Source organism: Anabas testudineus, chromosome 11 (genome assembly GCF_900324465.2).
Source record: "Anabas testudineus chromosome 11, fAnaTes1.2, whole genome shotgun sequence".
NCBI classification, from domain to species: Eukaryota; Metazoa; Chordata; class Actinopteri; order Anabantiformes; family Anabantidae; genus Anabas; species Anabas testudineus.
In genome coordinates, this window is record NC_046620.1 from 21,157,993 (window position 1) to 21,166,896 (window position 8,904).

Consider the following 8,904-nt stretch of genomic DNA (forward strand, 5'->3'; position numbering starts at 1 on the left):
GTCTTTCTTTCTTTTTCTTTTTTTTAACAAAAGTGTTTAACATTAAATTCTTATTAGTTTTGCTCAAAATAACCTTTTCATTGTGTTCTAAAGTTTAGAGTGTAAACTGTAAACGATCTTAGTGTTTGACTCTATCAGAGATCACAGATGTGATGTCAACAGCAGGGGGCAGTATGAACACAGAAGATGAGCCAGAGCCTCAAGCTCCACAGAGCCACAACTCAAAATGTCCTCACACATAACTTTGAAGAATGTGCTCCCTTAAATAAAGTTAAAGTGTCAGACAGTGTAATGTCACCAATCCGTCAAGAAGAGATACTTCACCTACTGTGAGCAGTACATGACTTTCTGAAAGATGTTTTACCTCTCACTTGAAAAGTTAAAGTTCTGCTAAGTGGAAACATTGCACTGATAGGGAACACATCTTAAGCTTGGTCTTTTTCCAAAGAATTCCTAATGTACAGTGATGCTGTCATATGAAAAGTTGCCTAATTACTACATCCTCACTTTTCTAAATGTATATAAATACAGCAAACTTACAAAAAACTGAACAGTGCTCTCTGACAGAACGCTCACAACATTGTCACCCATTGTAACGGGTCACTAAGGGTCATGATTGTGACATGATGGACATTGGGGTAGTTGGGATATTTAAATGAATTTGAGTTAATCTGATTACTCATAACCTTTTCTCTGCAGACAGACGCCTGGACAGAGCACCTGTCTTAAGATAATACTGTTGGGGAAAGCTGATCGGCAGCTCAGTTGTTGGAGGGTGAAAAAGGAAACACAAGTATTACCATGACATAAGAATAATTATAATAATAATAGAGCCCTGGTGTTGATCATCACTGATCATCCTTGAGATGTTTTGCTAACTTGATTGGAGTCCACCTGTGGGAAATTCAGTAGATTAGACATGATTTACATCTGTCTATATAAGGTCCCACAGTTAACAGTGCATGTCAGAGCACAAACCAAGCCATTAAATCCAAGACTAGTCAGGATTGAGGGAAATGATGAATGCAGCAACGTACAGAGACTTCCTTGATAAAAACCTGTTTCAGAGTGCTCTGGACCTCAGACAGGGCAAAGACAGTACACAGACTAAATAACAAAGTAGTGGCTACAGGACAACTTCCTGAATGTCCTTGAGTCGCCCAGCCATAACCCAGACTCAAACCTGCTTGAAGAGAGCACTCCCCATCCAACTTGATCCTGAGCTTGCTTTATTTTTTTGCTGTAGACTAAAACATTTGGGTTTGACATCCAAAGAAGAATATGAGACATATATGTTTATATTCTGCAATAAATCATATACATTTAGAAGAACTGCGAATATCATCGTCTATGGACACCCCCAACAACAGATAGATAAATAAATGGTGTACAGCAGGGGTGGTTCTTGGATGTCATTCTTAGCAGGGCCTAGCACTCACTAGTGTATAACATCACTACTGATGTTAATCTCCATTAATGTGCCAATGGGGAATTCCATAATATATTATCATCATGCTAATATAGAGCCTATGACATGTATTCACCCCCTTGGATGTTTCATCCGTTTATTGACATTATAAATGAATCATGGTCAATAAAAGTTGGTGACTGACAAAAAGAAATACAGAAAAATACCTCATTAATGTCAAAATGAAAACAGGTTTGTACAAAGTAATGTCAATTAAATAAAAAGCATTAATCATCCACCTCTTCAGGTCAGTATTTAGTAGAATCACCTTTGGCTGCAATCACAGCATGGGGTCTGTGTGGAAAGGTCTTAATTAGGCTTAAACATCTGAACACTGGAATTTCATGATATTCTTCTTTGCAAAACTGTTCAGGTTGTGTGGGGATCGGGTGTGAACAGCCCTTTTCATATCCATCTACAAATTCTCTATTGGATTGAGGTGTGGGTTTTGACTCGGCCACTCCAGAACATTCACCTTGTTGTCAGTAAAACATTTCTGTGTAGCTTTCTCTGTTTGCTTCAGGTCATTGTCTTGCTGGAAAACAAATCTTCTCCCAAGCCGTAGTTGTCCTGCAGACTGAATCAGATTGTCCTCCAGGATTGTCCTATATTTTGCTGCATTCATCTAACCCTCTACCTCATCAATTGTTCCAGGGCCGGCTGCCAAGAAGCATCCCCACAGCATGATGCTGCCACCACCGTGTTTTACAGTGGGGATGATGTGTTTGTGGTGATATGCAGTGTTTGGTGTGCGCCAAACATAGCATTTCTTCCACTGGACCATGGAGTCTTTCACATGTCTATTGATGAACTCAATTAGTGATTTAACGTGAGTTTTCTTCAACAGTGACTTTCTCCTTGCCACTCTCCCATAAAGCTTTGACTGGTGAAGAACTGGGCAACAGTTGTTGTATGTACAGTCTCTCCTATCTCAGTTGCTGAACCTGGTAACTCCCTCAGAGTAGTCATCAGTGTGTTAGTGGCCTCTCTCACTAGTCTCCTTCACTCAGTTTGTGTGGACGTCCTGTTCTATGGCAGATTTAGACATGTTCCATATTCCTTCCATTTCTTGATGATGGATTTCACAGAACTCCGGTGGATGTTCAGTGCCTTTGATTTTTTTGTATCCATGCCCTGACTTATGTTTTTCAATGACCTGTTCTCTGAGTTGTTGGGACTGTTCTTCTGTCCTCATGGTGTAATGGTAGCCAGGAATACTGAAGAACCAGTGACTGGACCTTCCAGACACAAGTGTCTTTATGCTGCAATCACTTGAGACGCATTTACTGCACTCAGGTGATCCTCATTTCACTAATTGTTTGACTACTAGCACCAAATATCTGGACCTCTGTTGGATTAGATCAGTCATTTTAAAGGGAGTGAACATTAATGCAAACACTAACACCTTATATATTTTTATTTAATTGACATTACTTTGCAGAAACCTGTTTTCACTTTGACATTAATGAGGTATTTTTCTGACTTTTTTTGTGAAATTCGTCATTTTATTGACCATAATGATTTATAATGTCAATAGAAGGAAGAAACATGCCATGGGGTGAACACCTTTATAAATAAACAGCCTAAGGTAGCAACTCGTGTCTCTCATTTGGGAAACTGTTTACCTATCTGCCAAATTGGACACCCACATTTAGGGACAGAAGAATACAAAGAGAATAAAAATAAATAAATAAACTCAGAATTCTTTTTTAATCAACATGTCCTGCATTTCTTACTTATTTGAATTTTAATTTAAAATGTTTTTAAATTATACGTTCAATGAATTTTTGATAGTTTGATAGCTGATCATCAGCTGAATTGACAGACAGGGATGCTAAAGCCCCCCTAAAAATGGTCTAGGGTCTTGGTTTTAGTAAACAATAAAATCTTTAAATATTAAGCTGTCTTCATAACCAAGGTGACACTCTGATACAAAGATGACATGATTCAGATGAAATATCTTTGTACCATAAAAATATAAAATACACATTTCTTCTTCAGATCTCATTTCGCAACTTTCAGTTCATTGTTGTGCAGTAACTATGGATTAATTAGTTTAATTTCATGAAACAGTGTAACCTGATTACATTTTTCCCAACGCCCTGAGCTCGAGTATACTGTAGGTGCACAGGGCTTTATTTTGTAAGTCTCATCCTTCAACAGAATGATAAATGCCAACCACTTCAGAATGGAGACATAAAATGTGATCAAGAAAGGAAAAGATCACTGTAAAATATAGCTTTATGGTAAACCAGTGTATGGATGTGTATATCATGACCAAAGAGGCAGGGCGATCTTGTCAGCGGCTGTAAAAGAACTAAGTATCCCTGCCAATGGTGGGAGAGGAGTAGCCTGGAGGAAGACAGCTGCCATGTTTCAGCAAGTTGAGACACCACTGTTAGTGTTGCAACATCTGGTCCATCTGCTCCACACACACACACACACACACACACACACACACACACACACACACACACACTATCACAGCCATCTCATACACTCTGTCATGGAAACGTCTTAATTTTTTGACACAAACTGACAATTACGATGATTTACCAACATAAATGCCAAACATTTGAATAGGTGCTAAGAAAGGTAGTACATGTATTCAAGTACTGCACTCGAGTAGAATTCTGAGGTATTGAGCGTATTTTCATTTAATGTTACTTTATGTTACTCTCTGAATTATTGTACTTTGATTGCAGATGTAGATTCTTAATAAAGAGGTACAGAGGTTAGAGACAGTTGATTGAAGTCCAACATTAGCAGCTCTTTAGCTGCTGAATGTTCCACTTTATTCATCAGCAGGTTGCTCACCTTGTCTGTGTGCTGGGCAGGTAGTGGACAGTTGTTCTACTGAAAACAGCTGCCTGCCACCTGTGGTTCAGAAAAGCAAACCATTACTCTATACTCTTTAAAATACGAATGTATGCCATTTTAAATTGGTATTTAACATCTTTAATAGGCGTCATTTCACCCTTAGACCTTTGTTTAGGAATGCAGGATATTTATTGGTTTAACTTTTAATTTCGCAGTTGATGGGACATTTCAATTTAAAGTGAAATTCTTTGAGTGAGTTATTAGCTCCATAGGCAGATTGAGTCAGGTTTCATCGCAGGGTTTATGGACCAACACTCCTGAAACTGTCAAATAAAAATATCCTCTTGATTTTGTTGATGGTCCTCCATCCTGTTTACCTCTAATCATCACACTCATATACTGGGTTCTGTGAGGCTGTTTCCATTCGTTAAGTGTAAGTCATCATCAGTCAATCACAATTGAAATACCACACCAACACCAATTTTGACTTTATTTCTGGGGCTAGATGTTTATGATGTCTTTCTGTTCTGCTTGTTAACCCTGAAATGACTGCAATAAATGCTAAGGCTACATTTTGGCCCTTGTAAAGCTATTTTCGCACCTTCAAAGGTTAATAGTTCATATTCCACATTCCAAGGTGGACACTGTGATTTTTTAAGACTGGAGCTGGACTTGAATGCAGCAGCTCTTCATAATGCAATGTGAGCCAACATGTCTAAAACAACCTCTGCATATCTATCACATGCCGATCAAGACCCCTGAGCGGGGCTTTGGGCTAACTGTCTGAAGCTGTCAGGGCTGCCAAAGTCTGAAGTGCCACAAGGAGCTTTAACAAATAATCCAAGCATGGCAAGTTCAAGACATCATACCTGCAAGTACCTGATATAAGTATTGACAGGCTCTTAAACTGTCTCTGTGGCCTAGTAAAACGTTAGGACTAGTGGCGTGTGGCCTTATAAAGTTAAGTTTAAATTTAAACAAAGCTTTCTTTGTAAAACAGTAACTTTGGGTTCAGCTCTGCCAAAGTGGGTTTAAATTTCAGCCTTAGGTCCAATTGACAATGTTGAAATGCCCTCAACAGTTAGCAAACACGTCACAGCTTAAATGCACTTCAGTGTGCACATATTTTAACGCATTGCCTCCTAAATGTTTTTCAGTATACATGTTCAGTAAGTGAACCCATCACTGGTCAGATGCTATTGAATCTGAGATATGTTGTAACTGCAGAACAAACCATGGCAGGAAAGATACTGTGAAGAATGTGACACAGGCAACAGCATTAAGGACAACACAGAGTAGGAGAAGATGTCCTCACACACTGAGCCAGACAAACATTTGTGTTTTGCCATATTTTGACCAAGAATATGAATGTTAGCTGGAGTTAGAGGTGAATATATGAATGCAAATGAATGGAACAGAAAGACATATAACACATACGTACATCCTGAGCTCTCACCATGTGTGATACACATACACCACGATGAAAGTATTACAAACAGACCCGTGCAAAGTAACTTACTATATGTACTCAAGTACACTTTTGAGGTACTAGATTGGAGAATTTTTATGTAATGTACATACTTCGTTACATCAAAGATTAGAACATTGAACATGTATTTTTACATCTTTAGTTGCTAGCTCCTTTTTGCAGATGTAGATTTTGTATTACTGATTGTGAATTACACCTCTACAAGCAGCTGTTTTAGTTTCACACCAAGTCTGTATAGCCACACAGATCTTAGTTTTCAACAGGTACTATAAATTTTCTTTGCCATACCTTTGTCAAAAAACGTTCTCATTTATTCAGCAGCATCAGATTTAATACTGATGGTTAAATCACTTTGTTTTCCAACTGGACTTTTTAAACTTTTGTACTAAGCACATTTTATAGCACGTTGGCTTACTTGCCTTCTCACATATTCCCTGTGGAACATTTCTGTTCCGAGTTTTCGCTGTGTAAGTGTCCCATATGGAGCTAAGCTTTCCTTGTACTGAACTTATGCTGTACATAGCAAACCAGTCTGACTGATCCCACTGTTTTATGCCATCATTAGTAATTATCACTGCATTGATAATGGCACTTCCTAGTATTGTGGCAAAAGTGAAATGGGGTTCAGCTGAGAAATAGATTTTTTCTTTAGCCCTCAATTTGTTATGAAGTCTGAACATGTCCTGGAGGTGTTTCAACAATCTATGACTTCCCATCATTCTTGTGTTTCTGCAGCACTTTGCACATCAAACACATGATTTCTGTGCAGTGAAAAAAAAACTTTTCTTTTCTACAAACTGTCATTTTCAGAAATGACTGCTGACAGTGAATTATTGTGTTAAAGAAGGATTTGGTTTCATATTTGTCTACTTGATTTTTCCTGAGCTTCAAGCTATATTTCATGATCTCCATCAAGCTGTGAAATGCAGGAGAATGTGCTCTTCCCAAGGGAGAAAATGAATGTTCATGCCCCCGCTTCTTTCTTTGTAAGGGTGCTCGAACATGACACACTATGGCATGAATTATACCTTTTATTATGGAGCTTTTCACTTGAGAATATCGTTATTCATTTAGATTTTCATTCTTGCTGACGTGGGAGTTGCAAGGATGTGGCCCTTTTTCAGCAGCTTTCCACATGGCCATGCTTTGTCCAGAAAGTGTCTGCAACTGTGTGCTGTAAAAATCCCACTGGCCTTATCAAAATATGTCAAACTGTAGCAGGGAACACCATCTAAACTCCCAGGCTGTTATTGGTGTTGTTGCCGCCTGGCTGTGTTGTCTTAACACAGAGCTGTCTGCAGACAGTCTGCAGACAGTGTGCCACAGCCTGTGATACCAGCAGTCTTTTCCCATATACCCAGCAGGCACCCAGGCTGGTTTCTCCACACACATCCTGTCCACTACCTCCCCATATGCTTCATAAATACAGAGGTAATTTTATATTAACAATATTTAACGTGAAATGTTTCTACTATAACTGGACCAACCTGCAGAGAATTAATTCCATTCAATTCAGTTTATTTATATATCATTTAGTAGGTTGGTAGGCCCAGCAATGAGGCCGCGCATACCTGCAAAAAAAAAATAGAGACAGCGACGAGGCAGAGAGGAAGAAACTATTCTGTTCTCTTTCCTCTTTTCAATTACTGCAACCGGTCGAGGCAGATGGCCGCCCACCCTGAACCTGGTTCTGCTGGAGGTTTCTTCTTCTAAAGGCAGGTTTTCCTCTCCACTGTCTTCTAGTGCTTGCTTAAGTGGGACTGATGGGTTTTCTGTGTACAGTTATATTTTGTAAGGTCTTAAACCTTAAACACTGTAAAGTCCCTTTAGATGACGTCTGTTGAGATCAAATCAAGTGAGAGAGACACAACGTTAACAACATGAAATGTGACATGTGACATATGGATGGAGAGAGGAGAGGATATGGATGGAGAGAGGAGAGGAGAGGAGAGGAGAGAGGAGAGGGAGAGGAGAGAGGAGAGGGAGAGGGAGAGGGAGAGGAGAGGGAGAGGGAGAGGAGAGGAGAGGAGGAGAGGAGAGGAGAGGAGGAGAGGCGAGGAGAGGAGAGGCGCGGAGAGGAGAGGAGAGGAGAGGCGGAGGCGATGGAGAGGAGGAGGAGTAGAGGAGAGGAGAGGGAGAGGGAGAGGAGAGGAGGGAGAGGGGGGGAGAGGAGAGGAGGGAAGAGGAGAGGAGAGGAGAGAGGAGAGAGAGAGAGAGGAGAGGAGAGAGGAGAGGAGAGGAGGAGAGGGAGAGGAGAGGGAGAGGGAGAGGGAGGGAGAGGGAGAGGAGAAGAGGAGAGAGGAGAGAGAGAGGATGCGGAGAGGAGAGCGAGGGAGGGAGAGGAGAGGAGCGGAGAGGCGAGGAAGGAGAGGAGAGGCAGAGAGGGAGATGAGGCGAGAAGGAGAGGGAGAGGAGAGGAGAGGAGAGGAGAGAGAGAGGGAGAGGGAGAGGGAGAGGAGAGAGGAGAGGAGAGGAGGAGGAGAGGGGAGAGAGAGGAGAGGAGAGGAGAGGAGGAGAGGAGGAGAGGAGAGGAGAGGAGAGGAGAGGAGAGGAGAGGAGAGGAGAGGAGAGAGGAGAGGAGAGGAGAGAGGAGAGGGAGAGGGAGAGGAGAGGAGGAGAGAGGAGAGGAGAGGAGAGGGAGAGAGGAGAGGAGAGAGGAGAGGAGAGGAGAGAGGAGAGGGAGAGAGGGAGAGGAGAGGAGAGGAGAGGAGAGAGGAGAGAGGAGAGGAGAGGAGGAGAGAGGAGACCAAAAGCACAACGTTTTGGTTCAGTCTCACCTGTCCTATCAATGTTGTTTCCAGCAGCAGCAGGCAGGTGTTTCCATTAAACCCACTGCAGACCATGATTCCCATCATCACACAAGGTTGGCAACAATGGAAAGGATGAATACAGTGGAATGTTTAGTGTATCTGCAGTCAGGTCTAAACAGGAGGAAAAGGAAGTCATATAAAAACAGATTCTTTGACGGGATGTTTTCTTCAGTGTTCTACGGAATATTTATTGAATGACTGGTAAGTCAGAGAACAGCAACAGGTCTCAGACATATTAGTGATTTATGTAAGGAACTGGGCATGAAGCCTTATCTGAGCCTGTCTGTGTGAATTATGGGAGCAGCTAATAGAAATGT